This window comes from Sus scrofa, chromosome 16 (genome assembly GCF_054392235.1).
Source record: "Sus scrofa isolate SSC_HxYL_T2T_F1_AM1 chromosome 16, Sscrofa_HxYL_maternal_Yorkshire_Landrace_v2.0, whole genome shotgun sequence".
NCBI lineage: Eukaryota > Metazoa > Chordata > Mammalia > Artiodactyla > Suidae > Sus > Sus scrofa.
In genome coordinates this window covers 14,733,428-14,756,228 of record NC_139398.1, presented here as the reverse complement: position 1 = coordinate 14,756,228, position 22,801 = coordinate 14,733,428, and the positions used below count along the sequence as shown (strand labels likewise).

Genomic DNA, 22,801 nt, shown 5'->3' with positions numbered 1-22,801 from the left:
TTTTTCTGCTGTTCTTCTAAGCTGTTCAAAAGACATGCTGGATTATTTCTTGGCCTAAGTCAGGTTAGAGACAGAGAATATTCTTGGGGGTTAAGTAAGAGGTCTTCTTTGTCCTGGAGGTCAAAGTCTGGAACAGGAGACTTATTCCCGGGGAGACCATCGGCAAAATGGGGACAAGCAAATTTCACCCTCTAGTGCTCAACCTCCATAGGCCGAAAGAATTAGAACTATAGGTATATGATTCTCAGTTTGAAAAATACTGAGCTAGGCAAAATGAAGATAGATAACTGATGGCAATTAGACGGAGTACAGTTTGTGGTAAAAGTCAGTCTGTTTGAGGCTAGGATACATTTCCTCATGACACTAGTTTAAGTTGGTAGAGGTCTGTTAGATTTAAAAAAATTTTTTTGAAACAAATTATTTTTTTCTTTCCCAGAACACAAGAAGGAGACGATACTCACATTTCATATAGGGGTTGCTCAAACTACAGCATTTATAAGTGGAAAGCAAGAAAAAAAAAGTCTTCTAAACTAGAGACCAGTACATGTCCCACTATAATTTAGATTCTGAATATCACCCCTTTATTAGGTCCATAGTCTATTTTGACATGTGGATACAACCCATTATAATAAAAGAATGTCATATTATTTAATCTTACACACACCAATAATTCATACAATTATACAAAATATTTCTGTACATGTCTCCATTAGAGTCATTTACTATCCTGGTAACCCCCCTCTTTTTTTTTTTTTTTTTCTTTCTGGATATTTTCCTCTCTCTTTGCTTACCTTCAGTGACCCGTTTAGGCTTAATCTTTGTGAGCAAACATACAAGGCTCTGCTCTCCCTGATTCCTTTGGGGAGGCGGGGACCAGAAACTCTTTACCTCCTTCAAATTTTCAGTCATTCATATTGTTTCACTGTGGAGTGTAAGCAGTGGCTGTGATGTCTACTCCAGTAGTAATCAGCTGCTGAGCTTTTAAGCTACAAAAGACACTTTCCTAGTAGTCTGTCATCATCAAAGTCCCTTTCCCTATAAGGAATACAAAAGAAAATCTTGACCTTCTATAAGCACCTTCCAACCTTTGTCTTGCATCCTTACATATATGCCTCTCCATACCTTAATCCTCCATAAAAAGAGTGTTTAGAACTTGTAGCACATGGAGCTAATCAAAGTCCTGTGGAAGCACTGTGGTTTCAGAATCACACGCTCACTAATGGCATGGGGAGTAAGTCAGAGAGGTGGTAAGATAGGTGGATAGAAAATCTAAGAAACCAAAACGTTCTCATACATCTAAAAGGCAGTGGTAATGAATGAGCAGTCTCGTCTCCATGCAGAAAAGAGAAAACGTACATTATAAGATCCAATCTTACTGTTGAAGCAGGAAGAGGCATGATGGATAATCACCTTCTGGCTGCATAATACATTTATCAATCCATAAAACGGCCCTAAAGGAGACAGAGTGGCTGTAAAATCAGAATAAAGGCCCTGTAGTTTGTCCATCAATCTGAATATTAGGTCTGGGAATAATGTGAAGGACAGTGTACCTAAAGCCTACAGAGAATTGGAATATAATTTGAGTACTAAGAGAATTAGCATTTTAGTAACAAATGATATGCAGAGAAGGCTGGTTTCAAGAGAGGCCTTTAAGGGCTTCAGAGAATTCTTACTGTGAACCCCATTGGTAAGATCTTCCTTTCAAATGCCATCCTAGCCTTTGATGGCCAACTTTGCTTTGACTCTGAGCTGTATCAGTCTATAAAAGCACAAAGGTTAGCTTTCTGTTGGAGGAGTGTGTAAAGGAAGTGCAAGAGCAAAGCTGAAATCATAAAAGAAAAGCACTCCAATATGTCATGGGATTGCTGAAACTCGAAGGCATAAAATTAATCAGAGCCCTTTCCCCCTTCTCCTCCTAAAAGGCTGCAACAAATACAGACAAAGGAAAGACTGCCCTTCACTTCCCCTAGTGCATGCCCTTTATTAGAGCCACAGTCAGAGATCTTCAAATGCCAGACAGAAGGTTAAGGAGGCTTCTAGTTAAAATGCAAACTAGTTATTACCCTGGAGGTATTCCACAGTGAAGAGACTGAAATCAAGCCATGAAGAAGTTAATCTGAAAAAATCTTTCCACGGAAGGTAAGAGACAATCCTTGATTTTCCTCTTTATAATAGAGAGTAGCAGGGTTTAATTATAGAATTCTAAATCATATAATTTTTTTCAGGATTTATGACTTGATCTTTGAGGAAGCAACAGCATGAGGCTGGATCTGGTGATGAAAGCTTAATGGAAGTTATTACCCTTTCCACTCAGGTAAAAGACAGATGAAAACTAATGACAATAATGATAAAACACAGTCTTAAGCCACTTCACCGTATATTAGTGGTATATGTAATTTTTTTTAACCAACTTTTATTAAGCCAAATAATAGATGAGTTTAATTTTAAGATACATTAAAATATCCCTTTGAGTAATAATGAAGAGAACCTGTAATTATACAGTAACCATAATAGCTTGTATTTACTTCGTATTTACCATATTTTAGCTCTATAGGTTTTGTTTATCTGAATTTCCTTGATCTATTTAAGTATCCTATGAAGTGGTCACATTATTGCCCTCCTTTGTAGATAAGAAGATTGAAGAAGAGAAATTGCCCCAAATGCAGAGGCAAGATAAGAATCTAAGCAGATGGCCTCTGAGCCCAACTCCCTGACCACCACATTCAGTTAGTTTCTATAAGTGAGATGATGCTTGTCAAAGCACCGCCCATAGATGAGATGCCCAGTGGATGCTCAATTCCTTTTCTTTCCAAAGAACTTCATAAGGTAAACTTTTCTACTAAATTTGACAGATTGTAGATCCCACCCCTAAAGTTTCTGAATATAAATAGGCTGAAAAAAGTCATATTCAAATTAGTGTTAAATGTAGAGATAATGATTTATCTCTAGATTAGTTTTTTTCTAGATTAGATTTTCTAGATTAGTTTTCTTTTGCAAACCAAAACGTAGTGGGCATGGAAAAACAAGGAACAGAAGTCAATTGCTGTTTCAAAAGTTTTGATGTACTTGCTAAGACCTATGTAAGTAGTAAACATCCTTTGTGCTAGTTACACCATCAAGGATGCCGTGGCCTGGCAGAAACTTTGCCTTTATTTGCTATACACAAATACTATCAGTGAGTCAAATAGGATAGAAAAGGTGTTCAGAATCACCTGGAATAGTCACCAAATTTCAAATTTCCTGCCCTCCGTGCTCAGACTTTCATGTGGTGGGCTGAAATATTAATTTTTAGTAACTATCCTACTAATTTTAATAAATAATAATGTTTAAGATTCATAATGAATATAAAAGTAACATATTCTCTACCTCAGTCTCAAGCCTTCCTGAATCTACCCTAGGACACTCTCCCTTTGAGATGGAGAACATGGGTTTGAGTCCCACTGGAACCCTCCAGTTTGGAGTTGCTTTGACCCTGATGTGGTCCATGGCTGGGAGCTAGGTCCAAAGAAGGGCAGAAACTCACCCAGGTTTACACAGACAGGCAATAAAAGAGCTATGGCTAGAAGCAGTGATGCCAAATATAACAAATACAGGGCGATGTTATAAAAATCGTAAATCACTGAGGCAATGTAAATGTCATCATTATGGTTACTATCGTGACCCTGAGTAGCAATTTAGGAGAAGGAGGATGTTTCCTTGCCTGTGCAGATGCATCAGGAATTTGTATTTCCTCTTTGCCTGGCTCATTTCATGCCCAGTTCTCGAGTCATAAAAAGGAAATAGCCGTCTTCACGATAATGAGAGCAGTCTTCGTGACCATGAGAGTGGTAAACCGTTCCCCTCTCCTTTAGCTGGAGAGGGTTTCAGATTCCTGCTGACCTCACTGCTGGCAATCTGAGAGTGATCCGCTCTATCCATTCTTCTCAGGAGAACTCCTCCAAGCTGGTCTCTGGTCCGTCAAGTCTACCGAGCACAGCAGGGAGGTGGGGATGTGCTGGACCCATGGACTGAAAAGAGGAGCAGGGTAATCATGGATCTGAGCAGGAAGAAAAAATATGGAGCTGATCAGGCCATTAGCTAGCTTAGTACAAAGCTCTAAGTCCTATATAGCACAGGAAAATCCACTCAATTGTTTGTAATAGCCTATATGGCAAGAAAAGAATGGATAGATTTATATATGTATAACTGATCTACTTTGCTGTACACTTGAAACTAATACAACATTGTAAGTCAACTATACTCCAATAAAAGTTATACATATATATATATATGTATATATATATATATGTATATTAAAAAATGCTCTAAAAAGTCCTAATGTCCTCCTGCCATCAGTGTATGGTACACGGGCACTGCTGTTCTTGAGGTTAGTTGCTTGCTTTCTCCTAGGCCCTGGGTAATGTAAACTCCCATTTCTTTGTGCTTCTGGTCACCACTGCTGTTCCTTGCAATCAGAAGAATCTGAAATTTTAGTTGTCGAACTTGGGAATCATTGTTTTGAAGACGTGAATCTTGGATAATAGAGGCACACAGCTAGTCCTCATATTCAGGACTCAGAGTGAAAAAAAAGGTATATAAGGTAGACTGAGTGAATTCAGGGCCTCCCTTTCCACCTTCAGTCCATTTGCCATGTGACTTTGCTTTTCCTCTCACTGATGCGACGGAGAGCGTTTCCCCATTTCTTGAATCTGGGCTGGCCCTATATATTGTTTTGCTAAGTAGTATATGACTGAAAGGATTGTAAGGCTCCAGTTTGGGCCCTCAAGAGTCCTTCTACATTTCCATTTGCCCTTGTACTTCTAATGCTGCTATGAGAAGTTGCTATGGCTGGCTTGCTGGAGGATGACAGTTCACATGGGGCAGAACTGAGTCACCCAACAGCCAGCCAGCCATTATGTGTGCAAACCCAACCAAGATCAGCAAAGTCACTTGGTCTAGTCACAGCTGACTCCATAACCATGAGCAATAGTTATTATTTAAGCTAGTGATGTTTTGTATTGTTGGTTTTCTATTACTATTGTGGTAATAATAGATAACAAATGAACCATAAGATGGATGGGGATTGTAATAAGGACAGCAGTGAAAATATTTCTTCTTTGGGGTCAAGTACAGGAAGCTTTGAAATTTTTTTCTTTCTTTTTATGACCACACCTGCAGCATATACAAGTTCCCAGGCTAGGGATCGAATCATAGCTGCAGCTGAGGCTTGTGCCACAGTTACGGCAACACATAATCCAAGCCACCTCTGTGGCCCATGCCACAGCTTTCAGCAATACCAGATCCTTAAGCCACTGAGTGAGACCAGGGACCCAAATCTGTATCCTCATGGACATTGTACTTGGTTCTTAACCCACTAAGCCACAGCAAGAACTCTGAGGAAGGTATTTAAAAAATTAATTGCATCACTCTTCTGGTATGAATATACATAATTAGTAGTTAAACAACATCACGAAAGTAGATTACATCTAATTTCAGTATTCTTGGAGCTTCGAATCTTAAAGTCTTTCTTATAAGAGATTGCATATTATCACTTAATTATATCTGTTGGGATTTATCCTTTGCCCAGGTTCTCACTTCAGTATCAATAAAACATCTTTACTAGAAATCTTTTATCCATTTTCTTAGTTACTTAAAAGAACCTCTCAGTTTCCAATTTTTTTTTTTGCTTTCATTAACATTGCCTACTTCCACTTTTTTTAATATATGTTCTACCAGTAAGAGTCCCTGCAGGAAAAAGATGGCACATACAAATGAGGATACTTTGAAGGGGGTTTAATAAATGGACCATCTACATAAGTTTGTTACTGTATAGAACTTAATACTAGAAGTACCGGGACTGTTACCTCTCTAGGCTAAAAGAGTGAGAGAGTTCTTTCTGAAACCTGAAAGGACACAAAACCTGTAGGCAGGGAGTTGTGAAGATAAAAAGCCCACGTACACTCCCCTTCTCCAATCCTTTTCCTTGACTCTCTATTAAGTAAAGCCAATATGTGAGCAAAGAAGTCCATTAAGGAGGTTGATAGAGAGAAGCTTCAGAAACCAAGGTCGAGAAAGATGGAGGTTATTCTGGAAGGGTCCATGTGAGATCACAGCACATTTGCCTCACCTGTTTGACCAATAAGTCTGTTTTCTAAATAGCAAAACAGGGTTTCTAGAGACTCTGGATACCCATCTGCAGTACATCGACTCACTAGGTTCTGAAGCATTATTACCTAGATGTGAAATTATTAATGTTATATATCAAATTCATATTATGCTTTTTGTCGTCAAAACACTGCTTACCTCCCTTAGAATCTCAGCCCACCTACCGCTTCCTAATCTGTGCAGTGTTCCAGCAACAGAGACCAATGCTAAAACCTGATATTGCATTACCAGCCACTTGCTGGCAAATTGATTACATTGCATTGCTGTGCTTCTTCTATCCTAGAAGCAGCAAGTCATTGATCTTTACCAGAATTAAAACATTTCCAGCTACCAATTTGCCTTTTCTGCCTGTAGGGCTTCCACCTTCATCATTATATAAGGGTTTATGAAAGGAATGATTCACTAGCACAGACACTAGCTAATACTGCTTTAAACCAAGGGACTTACTGTACTTCAAAAGAGATGTGGCAATGGGCTTGGACCATGGCATTGAATGGTCTTACCACACCACTCAGAGTTACCAGAAATACTTTACTTTTAGGAGACTTTGCTGAGTAAAAGATTGAAGGAGTTTCCTTACATGGGTGCTTTTCCATTTTCTAAGACACAGTACAAATTCTTTATCAAAAGCTATCATTTCAAGGTATATTTATAAAAGAGAGAACATGAGTCTGAACACCTAAGTATGGAAATAGGAATGGTGTGAACACCCAAGGATCCGCTTGGGATATTTAATGTTCCTGGCCTCAACATTTAATCACCAATCAGGTGAGTGTGAGGTCACCATCCAAATTTTCAAGGATTGTTTGCAATTGATGCTATACTGATTCTAGTTCTCCAAAGGACAGGATGATCAGTTAGCAGGGTGAGGGGCATTGAAGGCCAAGTAAATAATGGTCTTTGTCTAAGATTCACCTTATGGTGGGCCCATTTGTTTTCTGAACGTATCTGATGGTTATTTTCCATGAATGCATGATTTAGTGTAAATACTCAGCAAAAAGTATTATACCAACATTGCTTCTCCAACAAGTGGACTGAGAGCTATTATGGTTGAAAGAGTTTGATGGAAGACACTGGATCTACCTCTACCTAGAAAACTAAACTGAAACTAATATGTATTCCTATAGGGTCTGCAGAGATTGGTGTCACTTTCAAAGCCTTGAAGGATGCAGAGATGGTGATTTCTACCACATTCTTATTTTAATAACCTATCTGATCAGATAAGCTATTAGCTATGGACTTTGGAGAATGACAATGAATTATCATTAATTTTATCAAGTGGTGATTCCGCTTAACAAATGGTGAATTGGATGTGTTTATTAGAGCAAGTTAACATGATTTTTGGTACCTAGTATGCAATTTTTGATCTGGAAAACTCTATTCTCTGTATCTTTTAGTAGAAACCACACTAATAGCAAGGTTTCAATCGTCTAGCTATTCATTGATCTACCTTATAGCTATTCCAACTCTCCAGCCCTCTGTCATTATCTGGTCTGCAAAGATCTTGATTGTCTTTCCATTATACAAAATATTATGTTAGTCATTATATTGATAATATAATGCAATTGGACCTAGTGATCAGGAAGTAATTCTGCCAGCTGCTAAATATAGTTATGCTATATATACATACTTTAACATTTAGAAGACACAGATGTACCAGGAAACAGAAAGTAAATCCTTTGAAAGTTCAGGGTTCTGCTACCTCAGTTAAATTCTGAGAGTTCCAGTGGTTCAAACATCTTATATATACCTTTCCAGATGAAGACAAGTAATTGTACTTGATCTGTCCTAAAAATAAGAATGAGGTGGGAACACATACAGGGCTCTAGGAATTGTAGGCAGCATATACTTCGTTGTGATATGTTGCCTTTGACCCATTTATCAAACAATGCAAAAAGCTGACAATTTTATGTAAGCTTCAGAGCAAGAGAAGGATTTACAATGGCCCCAAACAGTTGTGGAAGTTGCTCTGCCTTTTGGGCCACATGTCCAAAATCAATTAGAGCTTGAAATATCTGTGCCAGATAGGGTAGGTCCATGGAGCCTGTGAGATTTTTAGGAATTTAGAGAAAAGCTATACTATCCTTTGCAGATAATATTCTCCTTTTGAGGAAGAGCTTCTGGGTTGCTTTGTTTTTCAAACAGAAAATAGTTCTCTGATGTGAAAGGCCTACCCTCAATCCAGAGCTATAGGAACCTGTGCTGCATTTCTTCTGCTGGGGAATCCAGAGCTTATAGACAGCATCTTTATCCATGACTGATGCATCTAGCAATCAGATCTATGTAGTCATATAGGATAGGTTGTGGGGCATCCGCACCTCATCTTGTTCCTGTTACAAAGACCTTTATTTCTCTGTGACCCTTTTGAAAGTCTCATCCTTATGGTGTCTCTCAATAAAAGGGTCGGGGCCATATTCTTAAATGCAATACATCATCCCTCCAAAATCTAAACAGGTCTTCTAAGCTGGTATCACTTTCTTAATGGTTAGAATGAGGAGGTAAATAACTTAACTGAGATATTCTGGCTCCCTATAAAAAGATTGATAATGCAGGTTCCTAAATCTTTTCATTACCCTGTGATGTGTATAAGATTTAAATTTTTATTTTTTAATTAACTTTTTAATTAACTGTTTTATTAAAGTATAGTTGATTTACAATGCTGTGCAAATGTCTGCTGTATAGCAAAGTGACCCAGTCATATATATTTATACATTCCTTTTCTTATATTATCTTCCATCATGTTCTATCCCAAGAGATTAGACATAGATTTCTGTGTTATACAGTAGGACCATATTACTTATCTATTCTAAATGTAATAGTTTGCATCCACTAACCACACACTCCAAGTCCATCCCACTCCTGCATGAGATTTAATATGGCATTAATTATTTTCTGCTTTCTACCTAACAGGTCCACTTAGCATAGCACTAAGATGGAGGAATTGCAAGGCAATTGAGATTGCTGTGTGATATAACATGACAGAGAGCAGAAAAATTAACAAAACTTAAGGCAAAATAAGGAATGTCCATGGGTCTTCTGCAACATGAAGATGAACTGGTTCTGATTTGACCTTGTATGAGTTTTCTAGTATTGTGAATCTGACAATCACATACTTAGTAGCCTAAAACAATAGTATCAGTTTATTATTTCACAGTTCTGTAGGTACAGGATATGCTCTGCTATGTTCTCTGCTCAGGGTCTCCCACTCAAAGTATTGGCTGGGCAACATTATTCTCTGGAAGCTCTGGGGAAGATCATTCAAGCTGTTAGTAGAATCCAGTCCTGGCAGTTGTAAGATCCATCTTCTGGTTTTCTGTCTCATTGCTGGTCTCTGATCCTAGAGACCACCCACATTCCTAATCCCATGATTCCCTCTATATACAAAGCCACCGAGGAAGAATCGCTTCATAGAATTTTAGTAATAAGTACCTTAGCAATAACCTTCACCCATTAAAGGAAGGATAAGATAAAAGTTTCCGTATACACTGATAGTGATACTGTGGGCTATTTCCTTAAGGAAAATGAAATTCTACTCAATTATTGGGATTTGTGTATGTGGTCAATGAAGGACCATGATATTGCATTTCAGTGGATGACATCAACCTTCTGCTTCTCAGCTCTTGATTACTTTTTAAATTATAAAGTCAAGAAATATCATATTTTGCTATTTGTCGACCATGCCCCTAGGAACATCATGACCTATCAGCTATCATAGCTATTCAGGCTGTTATACTCACAGAGGTAATCAAATCCCTTCATTTCTCACAGATAAGTATTGTTGCCAGGGATCTATTATTCTGGAATCCCATCATTCCTCATGTTTACTAGGGATATCAATTCCATGCCAATATCCCCCACTATCAGCTCTATAATGAGAAGAATGGAGCTTCTCAAAGATACAGTGCCTAGAGCATCTCTGATGGCCCTACTGAAGAGGTACATTTTGAGGCCCTTAAAGGATCAAAGTTAGCTGGCTTGCTCTCCCACCATACCTGCTAACTATTCTAATATTTTCATCTCTCTGAAACTTCTGATTCTTTGTTCAAAACCAAACCAAAGGGTTTTCTGTATTTCCACCCTGGTCATTGAAGTTCGTTTTCATGTAAGCAAGATTATGAGGAGTTGCTTCAGGGGTCAGAATAATGAACTATGTGGCAAAAGTGACTATTCCCATGCCAATAAATTTCCTATTTCCAGCTATATATTCTCTAGTCCAACATCCTTAGGCTTCGCATCTTCATGTATTCCTCTATTCTCCCCATATATTTTAAGTAGACATTTCAATTTCATCAGTGAATAAATTATTTCCCACTCAAAGCAGGAGCTTTCCCACCTGGGTTTTGCTGAAACCAGGCCTATTTGCAAGCCTGGAAAAGAAATGACTGTTGCACGGGGAGAAGGGGTCTCTTAGATTTTTGAGGAATACAAAAGATATAGCTCCTGACTTCAGTGCAGTTGTTTCACTGCTTTTAGGAAAAGGGAATCTGTTCACTTATAGTGAAGTAGAAGGTCTACTTTTTTGACCTGGAAGTTTCTGGAGAATCTGCATGTTAAGTTTCTTTGGGTTTTTACCCAAAGAGCACTGGGGAATCTCTGTTGCTTTGAAATAGGAATAGAAACTGTGAGTTCTATGTCTGTTACAAATTTTTCATTTTTTAATTTGGTCCTGTGGCTGATTTTCAGTAATTTTCCCTAGGATTTTAGGTGGACAGAGTTTCCGTAAATATTTCCATGGAAGCTTCTCTAGCAGTTGGTTCCCTGATACTTTTATTTTCTGCTTGAGGTGTTCCTATAATGGTAAAAATAGCCAACCCACTTCCAAATTTTTATAATTATCCTTTGCCTTCATATCATTAATGTTATTGCCATTGTGTAGCTTGGCAGCTCAGAGTCCCTTCGTACCTTATTCCCATTAACCACAGCGAAAAATCTTAGCAGTTATGATTGTAAAGATTGATAAGGCTATTTAAAAACCCAAGAGGGCCTTATTGTTGTCACATGAGTGAGTAATCCAGCCAGTAATCCTAAAAACTCAAGAACTGCTTTCTAGAGCCATTTCTTTTCTTTCTGATGGCTGCACCTGCCTCCTTCCAACAACAAAACAAAACAAAATTTGCTCCATTATACTCCATTACCTGGAGTAAATGTAGTTGTTATATTTTACCTTAATTTTCATAAAATCATTGTGGACACCTTCTCACTTTGTTCTGAGAGAGTTGGGGACTTTTTATTTATTATTTGCAAACATGTCATCTGTGAAATTCTTGAAAAGAGAGTTCACTCATTTATGGCAGCACACTAATAAAGAAATCTGACCTGGGGATTGACCAGCTAACTCAGAGTAGACCCGCACATATTAACACCACAACAAATCCACACAGATGTGCGGATGAGGCACAAGTGTGCTCAAACACACACACACACACACACACACGTGTGTACCATATGCTACAAAAAATTATTAATCTGAACATTTTCTCTTTATAGTTTGTCCTTCCTTCCCTTTCCTTTCTTTCCTTCCTTCCTTCCTTCCTCCTTTCCTTCTTTCCTTCTTTTAGGCCAGCTTTAGAGTATGAAGGAAATAGATGCCAGCTTAGCAAGAATTTGCCATCTTCCCCTGACCCTAGCATCAGACTTGAATGTGTAGCATTCTTGTAAACCAGTATTTGGGGAAGTTGTTTTTTGGTGTTTCCAAACCATGCAATTGATTTATGATTATCCAAGTTTTTAATTTATTATAAATTACTGCATGAGAAACATAGGTATTTTTTCTCTTAAGCAAGGAGAAATTAACCCACTGAGCGAGGCCAGGGATTGAACCCACGTCCTCATGAATAGTAGTCAGGATAGTTAGTGCTAAATAAACCATGATCGTAACTCCTTATTTACTTTTCAATATTTTCTTTTTGGCCTAACATCTCTTTTTTAACTAACGTCATTTTCTAGATACCTATTCTTATTTATCTTATATAAAACATGTCATGTATCTGTTTATACTTTTTCCTCCATATGATTAAACATAGTAGATAATTTTAAAGCCTTTTTCCCCCTTGAAGACATTCTCTTTGGAACATTCAACTCTCCTAATCACATCTAGACTGGTTTCTCTTTAGGACTGCTGTAGAGTTGTTATCTGGAACTTTTTTGGCCACTTTGCTTTGTTAAATCCCTCGTTTGCTAGATTATCAATCTTGCATTTCCTTGGTTTGCTTTTCTTCAAATGACTCTCAATATGACTTGCATAAAATTAAATATTTTACATTTTGGGGAGTTCCTATTGTGGGGCAGCAGAAAGGAACCTATTATCCATGAGGATGCAGGTTCCATCCCTGGCCTCACTCACTGAGTTGGGGATCACTGCTGTGAGCTGTGGTGTAGGTTGCAGAAACGGCTCGGATCCCACATTGCTGTGGCTGTGGTGTAGGCCAGCAGCTACAGCTCTGATTGGACCCCTTGCCTGGGAACCTGCATATGCTGTGGGTGTGGCCCTAAAAAAATTCACATTTTTGAATTATTAAATCTCTCTTTACAATGTTCTCAACTTTTGAGGCAGCAATTTCCAGAAAGTACTAGGGAGTCTAGTACATCTGTATGAGAACTTTTTCCTCTATTTTCAGACTCACAGTTCATCTAAATTTTTTTTTTTTTTTTTTTTTTTTTTTGCCTTTTTGCCATTTCTTGGGCTGCTCCCGCGGCATATGTAGGTTCCCAGGGTAGGGGTCTAATTGGAGCTGCAGCTGCCAGTCTACGCCAGTGCCACAGCAACGCGGGATCTGAGCCGCTCTGCGACCTGCACCACAGCTCACAGCAACGCCGGATCGTTAACCCACTGAGCAAGGGCAGGGACCGAACCCGCAACCTCATGGTTCCTAGTCGGATTCGTTAACCACTGTGCCACGACGGGAACTCCTCATCTAAATATTCTTTGGAACTGCATAGTTCCAAAAGGCAATTGGCTGCCTCTGCCTCAGTACTGGTCTCTGAATGTACTTGAGTTTTCTTATTTCTGAAAAGTTCACCATTTTATCAGCCTTTCAAACATTTGCTGAAATATTTTATTCACTGATATTTTTCCTTCATTCTTTTGGTTTTTGAGGATGTATGTCTTGTAATTTTTAAACTATCATTTCAGAAGAGTTCTGAGAGTCAGAAGATAAGTATGTCCGCCTATCTGCTGTGTTTAACTAAAATTTTCCTTTAATTTTTATAGATATTCTTTGAAGTCCATATAGTTATGGAGGTTTACATATTCCCTCTAAAGAGGTGTACTTTACACAGAATCAAAATCATGAATAATTACCATGAACTCGTAGAATGTTAGTGAACTCACAGAACTTAAATAGTTGGATAGTAACAGACATCTTATAAATTTCTGGTACAATCCATGTTTTTTTCAGAGGGTAAAAAGACCATTATCATGCAGACTATAACTAGCAAAGCTGGGAGTAAATCACATATATTCTGACATGTTCTGTTCTTTATGCTTTCTTTTTTTGATCAAACATTTTTGAAGACCAGGTATTGTTCTATAAGCTGAAGGATAAAATTTGGCTAAGAAACTGTATCTAAGAAGCTCAACCTTTATTGAGCAGTAGGTCAGTGATAAAAAGGGATATCTGAAATTCTAAGAGCATTTTAATATTATGATTTTGTATTTGGAAATCTTAATTTGTTTTCCTACTGCGAATAACAGGAAGTAAAGCTTGACAGGTGTTTTTGTCTGATTGGGAGACACAGAGCCATAATTCGTAACTTCCGTCTTCATTAAAGTTATCAGAAAATCCAGGCATTGTTGTGGAGGCGGCGGCTGAGATGTTTAATTTATCAGAAAGAAGGTAGATAAAAATATTGACAACCCATCCTGTACATAATGTTCAGGTTTTAAAAAATCACTCTCCTGTTCCTCTCTTTAAATATCTTGTGCTGATGCTTAATCATCTTGGCTGGGCAAAGAGTTCTAGTCTGAAATAAAATTGGTTTTCTAGTCCCTAAAACACTCTTGGGTGTCCTGCATTGTTTGTCTCGAGATTTCTGTAACGTGATGCCAGGTTTTTGCCACAGGACTGACTTTACTAATTACATATAGTTTTAATTTCTGGTTAACTCCAGAACAACTTCCAGACGTGAGATACAACTTTTGTTGTTGTTGTTGTTGTTAATATTGTACTTACACTGGCAAGCTACATCCTCTGCTGTTGCCACCTTTGCTACTAGAGGCACTGCAAGTGGCACTGCAGGTGGCAATGTGGAGACACTGCTTGTGACAATGCTGGTGGTACTGCCAGAAGCCAGATGAAAGGATCTTCTGCTTCCTTTGCCTTTTGTCATTTATACAATGGAAAAAAAACTCACAGATTTCTTTTTTTATTTTTCATTTTTTTAATTTAATGATCATTATTTTTTTCATTATATTGGTTTACAGTGTTCTGTCAATTTTCTACTGTATGGCAAAGTGACCCAGTCATACACACACACACACACACACACACACACACACACACACACACACACATTCTTTTCCTTACATTATCCTCCATCATGTTCCCTAACAAGTGACTAGATATAGCTAGATACAGTTCCCTGTGCTGTAGAGCAAGATCTCATTGCTTACCCACTTCAAATGCAATAGTTTATATCTATTAACCTCAAATTCCCAATCCATCCCACTCCCTTCCCCTCCCCTTTGACAACCACAAGTCTATTCTCCATGTCCATGAATTTCTTTTCTGTGCGCACTTAGTGTGAGAGTCTCTAGTTCCATCCATGTTGCTGCAAATGGCATTATTTTGTTCTTCTTTATGGCTGACAAACTCACAGATTTCAAAACCAATCTGTGGTTACCATAGGTGAGACCATGTGGGGAGGGAAGAATTGGGAAGGTGGGAATAACATATACACATGACTGTATAAAATAGATAATTAATAAGAAACTGTATAAAATATATGATTAATAAGAACCTGTGTATAGCACAGGAAAATCTACCCAATGGTTTTTAATAACCTTTATGGGGAAAAAAATAATGGATATATTTATATGTATAACAATTCCCTTTGCTGTACACCAGACACTATTACAACAGTGTAAGTCAACTATACTCCAACAAAATTAAATTTAAAAAATTGTATTCAAACATTTTTTAAATGGTCCAATTCATTACTCTATGTAGGAAATAAATTTATCCCTGTCAGGAGCCATTTTAAAAAAGAGCAATCCTTAAAAATAATAGTGAAACATCAAAAGTCACAAAAAGAAACTATTCTTTTTTAGTTTATGTATTTCTTGTAAAAATGGGGAAAGTGGTTTAAAATAAAGGATTATTGTCAGTGGAATATTGTTTACTATATTAAGTTGTCTTTATCCCTCCATGAAAGTATGGCCTCATACTTCTGTTTCATTCTTCTGTTTCAAATGGGAAAATTATAGGAACACTATTCATGTGAGATAAGGTGAGATTAGCAGAAATCCAGTTCTTCATGTCATTAAATACACGGAATTTAGATTACACTAGAACGAATGTTTCCATAATACAGTATGTCTTGTCAATTTAAGGATTTTAAAATGAAAATTCCTAATACATTTTAAGCCCACAGAGCAAACTGAAATACTGAATTGCTAAGAAGGTGAGGGTATCCAGAATTTTAGAATTTTTTTTTTTTTTTTTTTTTTTGGCCATGTCCCTGGCATGCAGAAATTCCTGGGCCAGATATTGAACCAGCACCACTGCTGTAACTGGAACCACAGCAGTGACAATCCCAGATCCTTAACTTGCTGAGACATGAGAGAACTCCATATCCTTGCACTTTTTTTGGGGGGGGGCACTGGGCCAGGGATCAAACCCATGTCACAGTATTGACAAATCTAGATCTTTAACTAACACCAGGGAACTCCTGGAATGTTTTAAGACAGAAAGCAATGTAAATTTTTTAAAAAAATTAGGTAAGAGGTGCATTAGTTCCCTTTTGCTACTTTAAAAAATTAGTGTAAATTTATAGGCTTAAAATAATATATATTTATCATCTTACAGATCTGGAGGTCAGAAATCCAAAATCAGTTTCATTGAACTAAAATCAAGGTGAAAATCAAGGTGTTCACAGATGGTCTAGATGTGCTACTGCAGAAAGATGTTTTCCAGTCTTTGAAGTTTTGCAAGCTTGTAAGATTATAGCTGTTCCCCAGCTTGTGCTTCCTGCATCTTCAGAGTCGGCACCTGACATCTTCTGCCCTCTCTGACCTCCTGTCACCCTCTCAAAAGCATTGTTAGGATTACATTAAACCCACCCAGATAATCCAAGATAATCTCCTCATCTCAGTATTCTTAATCACATCTGTAAAGTCCCTTTTGCCCCTTAAAGTAACATATTCACAGGCTCCAGGGGTCAGAATGTTGAAATACCAATGTTTTCTCTAAACCATAGTGTTAGCCAAAAATTAAAATCAGATAATAAAAATTATTTTCAAGAAATACTAAAGTTCAGGTTCCATACAGTATCCATTTTCTTTTATTTAAATATTTCCATTTTTTATATTTCTCTATGTGCACATATAGAAACATACATTAGTTAGTCATATGATCTTTGGGGGGGGTGTTTGTTTGCATGGTGGTCCAAATTCTATAATAATATATGATCACTAAGTTGCTTTTTACTCAGCAGAATTTTAATCTATGGATTCATACATTTCTAACTCGAGTTTATTTGATGGCATTGCCCCTTGGATTATAAACAGAAGCCTTACTAAAAATAATACTCCATTCTAGCTTTACACATGCTCTCAGGGAGATCCAGTTTATATCATGGTAATAAACCTCACAATGTCTTGTCTAGTTTAACATGGTAGATATTTACTCCTTGTTCATGTCAAGTCCATTACTGGTCTGGGAAGATCTCGGGAGCAGCTATCTGTTGCTTTGATCCTGGCACATCTCCATTCCAATAGCTGCTTCCTTGATGGCTTGCACTGAATATTTGTCCCTCCCCCTCTCCTCCACATTCATATTTGGAAACCTTCCCTCCCAATGTGATGGTAGTTGGAGGTAAGGCCTTTGGGAGGTAATTAGGTTTAGATGAGGTCATGAGAGTGGAGCCCCCATTATGGGATTTGTGCCCTTGTAGGAAGAGGAAGAGAGACCAGAACTTCTTCTCTCTGCCATGTGAAGACACAGCAATAAAGCGACAATATTCAAGCCAGAAAGAGCACCCCCACCAAGAACGTGACCATGGTAGTACCCTGATCTCGAACTTCCACCTTCCAGAACTGTGAACGGTAAATGTTTGTTTAAGCCACCCAGTCTGTGGTATTCTGTTTTAGTCAAGCCAAATAAAACTTTTGGTCATTGTTGCAATGAAAAGGAGCATAGGGGATCGTACACTGGTACCTCCTTTCTGTTTGTATTTCTTTGCTTAGAACTAGCCAGATGGCCATGCCTTGCTTAAAGTGGACATATTCCATGTGCTGAGAATTCAATGAAAATGGGTATAGGGAATATCAGTCCTGTTGCTACATTTGCTTAAACTGAAAATGTCAAAGCCAGCATCACAGGAACAACCTTCTATAGCTTTCAAGTGGAATGAAAATGGAAAATGCGGAGTTCCCGTCCTGGCGCAGTGGTTAATGAATCCTACTGGGAACCATGAGGTTGCGGGTTTGATCCCTGGCCTTGCTCAGTGGGTTAAGGATCCAGTGTTACCGTGAGCTGTGGTGTAGGTCGCAGACGCGGCTCGGATCCGGCATTGCTGTGGCTCTGGCATAGGCTGATGGCTACAGCTCTGATTCAACCCCTAGCCTGGGAATCTCCATATGCCGCAGAAGCGGCCCTAGAAAAAGGCAAAAAGACTAAAAAGAAAAAAGAAAATGGAAAATGCTGTCAAAAGTTCACTTGTAAGACTGAAAATAGCTTTTTTTTTATTTTTTAAAAAATTTTCTCACATCTTTATAGAAAAGATAACATGGTTAGTTCCTTGTGGCTGCTGTAACAAATAACCATATAACTGTAAATTTGGTGGCTTAACACAACAGAAATTGATTCTTTCAGAGTTCTGGAGGCCAGAAATCTGAACTCAAGGTATTGAGGGTTATATTTCCTCCAAACACTCTTGGGGTTGGGGAGAATCTTTCCTTATCCCTCCCCGCTCTGGTGAGCCCAGTCTTCCTTGACTTGTGGTCATGACACTCTGTCTCCATCCTCACCCAGCCTCTCCTCATTGCGTGGATCTTCCCTCTTCTCTCTCTTAGGAGAACACCTTGGCATTGCAGCTGCTGGCCTACACCACAGCTCAAAGCAACTCCAGATCCTTAACCCACTGAGTGAGGCCAGGGGTCCAACCTGCCTGCCTCATGATATTAGTTGGGTTCCTAAGCCACTGAGGCACAATGGAAGCTCAACCAGTCCCTGTCTTAAACAGCAAATTTCTTTTTTTTTTTTTCAATAATGATTTTTATGTTTTCCATTATAGCTGTGTTACAGTGTTCTGTCAATTTTCTGCTGCACAGCAAGGTGACCCAGTCGCACATACTTGTATACATTCTTTTTTCTCACATTGTCATGCTCCATCACAAGTGACCAGACATAGTTTCCAGTGCTGTACAACAGGATCCAATTGCTTATCCAATCCAAAACAATAGTTTGCATCTATTAACCCCAAATTCCCAGTCCTTCCTACTCCCTCCCCTTCCCTCTTGGAAACCACAAGTCTTAAACAGCAAATTTCTCCTACCTTATTTATAACTGGACAGATGATTACTGGCCTTCCAGAGCTGAAGCGTCATGTTTTGTGAAAGAAACTATAAAAGCATAAGCCTTTAATACCAATTGAGAAATAAACTGATCTCCATTCAGAAGGCACTAGGCTAGGTACCCAGGACATAGATCAAAATGAGAATATATCCCCTCCTCACCTGCTTAAAAGGCTTGTTAGAGAGATGCAGCTGGCATGTACCTATATTTTTTTAAAGAAAAAAATAATAGCAGTGAAGTTCAAAATAAAAGATGCCTATTATTTATTTCCTATTTCCGAAAAATGACCAAGTACAGTTTGTCCTTAAAAGACTCTAAGATATTTGAGGAAGTAAATTAGAAAATATTTACTCTATCCTGAATATACAGGGAAATGTTTTCACTAGCTAGAGCAAAATTGCTAAAGAACTTGGGGTTGTTTGTCTTTTTTTTTTTTTTTTTAATAGACCAGAAAAAAATTTTTTACCTCAATGACAAAATTAATTTCACCATTTCAGGAAGTAAAAATAACATTTCTAATTACTGTGTCAGGTTTCTATTTCAAAACTAGGCTTAAGTTAGGTAAATTTGAAATCAGTGTATTTATATCACAGCATGATATAATTAATAAGTTACCAGGAAATAAAGTGCAGAGCTGATGAAATAGCTGTAAAATTTTTGAGTCTTTCAAAAAATCTTATTTTCTCTTTTAGATATTAGTCATAATAATTCTGTCTTTCACCTCAATTACTATTCAGATCTTTACATTCCTATTTATAAAAAGGTAAAAGGGGAGTTCCTGTTGTGGTGCAGGGAAAATGAAACCGACTAGTATCCATGAAGACAGGGGTTTGATCCCTGGCTCAGTGGGTCAGGGATATGGTGTTGCTGTGAGCTGTAAGTCACAGACTTGGCTCAGGTCCAGCACTGCTGTGGCTGTGGTGTAGGCCAGCAGCCGCAGCTGTGATTTGACCTCTAACCTGGGATCCGCCGCATGCCATGGGGGTGGCCCTAAAAAAAAAGCAAAGCAAAAAAACTAAAAGGTAAATGCTCAGAAATATATGCAAATTACAAGACTATGGGATGCCCAGGTAAAGGAGGGCATTTTAGCAAGTCCCAGTATCTTCAGTTTGCAGAAACCACTGGCAATTTCCTCAGGACATAGGTTTCTTGGAGTTCTGAGCTAGTGAAGACTGTGTTTTAGACTTTCTCCTGCTGAGCCAGAAGAGCAGATAACAGCCAGGCCCCTCCCCCTAAGACTGCTGCCTCCTGACTTCCAGCACATGCATGTTCTGTCTGAAGACTTTCTATGGCTGGAGCAGAGAGCCCTTTGACTTGCATGCATCTGGACAGATGTTCCCTAGTTGCAGCCCTTGAGCAATGATTGACATAGGTGGTGTGTAACTTTTCTGGCTCTCTCACCCTCCAAGTTTCCTCAGTAGGATTAAACTCCAGGAGTATGCAGTGAGAGCTGGCTTTAAAACAGACTATTTATTGGCTCACTCTTTGCTTGTCTGATGTGCTTCTCCCCACATTGGTATTTTTTTTTTTTACTTTTCATAAAGCTAACGTGTGCTCAGACCCTTGTCTCAAGGGACTACTTTGGGTGAAATCAAAAGAGCCACGAGGGTGAATTCAAATTCTTCTCTGCCTAAGAAGAATGGCCCAGCATTGCCTGGAATTTTAAATCACAGGACTGGCAGATGATTCATGTGTTGGATTTTCTCTCTGGGTTTAAAAACTTGTCTAAGAATCAGACACTGAATTTTAGGGGTGGAAAGTAATGTAGATCTGATAATTCTGTATTTAAACCCAATGAGTTTCCACATAAGGAAATTGTATTCCCAGGAAGACAGGGGTATGAAGCAGTGAGCAACAAATCAGAATAAGAACTAAGAAAATTTGACCTAAAACACATATAATTTGGTATGTATAGTAACACTCTTATTTATTATTTTATTTTTATTTTTTGGCCACCACTCGGCAATGCCAGATCCTTAACCCTTGTGCACAGCTGGGGATAGCAACTGTATCCCAGAGCTCCAGAGACACCACTGATCCTGTTGTACCACAGCAGGAACTCCAAGTAGCACTCCTAATACAAACTATTCATATAGCCTTCTCCCCATTTTTCTCCATTTCCTTCAAGGTGATGGGAGTGTGTGTGTGGGGCGGGGGGGAGGTGTGAGAGAGAGCGAGAAAGAGAGAGAAGTATTCAGAATTTCAAGATGGGACCTCATAGACCAAAGACTTCAAAATTTCAACCCAATTATTCCCCATATACCTATGTCTGTCTAACAGTTGTTCTTAAAATTTCATCAGACGTCCAAATTCAACAGGCTAAGCCAATCGTCTGAACCAGTCCCACCTCCTCAGATGCTCCTCATTCCTTTCTCTCTGCATCCATCTTGTGTCTGAACCTGGTTCTACTGTCTAGATAAGGCCGTTAGCAAATCTCCTGATAAGTCATCTTGCTTCCTGCCTTGCCACCTCCCCCAGTAGATTCTGCCCACAGCAGCCAGGATGATGCCTTCAGGGGGCCATACTTCGTCTTGATATCCTTCACTGGTTGTCCAATAGCTTTGTGAAAAAACCCATCAAACTCCTTAGGTGGGGATCAAGAATTTTTTCTTATTGTTTTTGATAGTTAACATACTATAAATGTAATGGGTTAGATGACTCTAATAAGAAAGGAAGAAGGAAACAGAAGGAGAATGAGGAATTGCAAGAGAGAAATCCTTGAAAAGGTGAGATAAAAAAATTGATACATAGGAAGCCAATGGATGAAGCTGGGAAAAATTGCTGTGTTTTTAAAGAGGGCAAGTAGAGTACAGACGTAGATATTTGGGCAAAAGCTTTACTATCCTAAGTCCCAGAACATGACAATTCTTGCTCACCTTGGCATTTTGCTCCTGTTCTTTTGAATGCTTGAGAAAAGTGCCACCCTTGATTCATCCAGATGTTCCTCTCATTTTCTTTTGGTCTCGGAGTTGAATGTATTTCTCTCACATAGACTTTTCTGACCTTCAAAATTTGTGTGACCTTATCCCTGTATGCACCATGACACATGTGCTTATGCCAAATATAAGATAGTGCAATTTTAGGCTGACTTCTCTGTCTCTCTAATTGCAAGTGCTTAGCCCTATCTGTAAAGAACATACCCTTATTGTTTATGTCACTAGTGTGTGGCACATGTTAGATACAACCTAAGTATCTAACCTAAGTGTAGTTGTTGATTGCTTTCATAAAATAACTTTATTGTTTTAGTAATAATAATTTAATAATGATTTGATAGATTACAAAAGAGAAGTGTGTGTTTGATGGAAATAAGTATATGGTAATGAGTGCTTGTCATCGATTTTACTTACCAAGTACAAAGATGGGCAGTAAATGAGAGGATAGAGAGGAGGGAAGATACATCAAAGAAAAAGCAATAAAAGGTTTTCTTGTTGTAAATTCCTTTCCAATATGGCTTCCAGATCTTATGCTGATACTTTGTCTCAGTTCCAAGAACAACCTATTTATCAGAAATTTTAACTGAATCAGAATGGGCCTTCAGGTGGGGGCATTTCCTCTTTAGATTATCCTGTTTAAAGCTTAATTATGAAAAGCAGTTGTCTGGAAATGCAGCTGAGCTCATTCAGCTGTCCTAACATGGTCTTTTGACCTCAACCTCTGTGCAGCTGCTTGGAATATGTTGGTTTTTAATTACTAGACATAGAAACACATATTAGATGGTGATGAGATTTGCCAAGGATTGCAGTAGATCACAGAAACTCAGATCTTTCCCCAGTGGTCAGTACAAAGCAGCTGGGCTCAATAGATATATATTTGTTGTCTTTTAATCTTTTCTAGGGCTGCACTTGCAGCACATGGAGGTTCCCAGGCTAGGGGTCTAATCGGAGCTGTAGCCTCTGGCCTATGCCAGAGCCACAGCAACGCAG

General features: G+C 38.5%; 1 long non-coding RNA gene across 1 annotated transcript; it reads right to left on the bottom strand.

Annotated features, from left to right (window-relative positions):
* Positions 1-567: 567 nt before the first annotated feature.
* LOC146395448 (uncharacterized) lies at positions 568-21,948 on the bottom strand. The gene is made up of 2 exons (XR_014830835.1): positions 21,755-21,948; positions 568-4,036 (listed from the first exon to the last, which is right to left on the bottom strand). It is a non-coding gene; the product is annotated as an uncharacterized LOC146395448 (long non-coding RNA).
* Between the last annotated feature and the right edge of the window lie 853 nt (positions 21,949-22,801).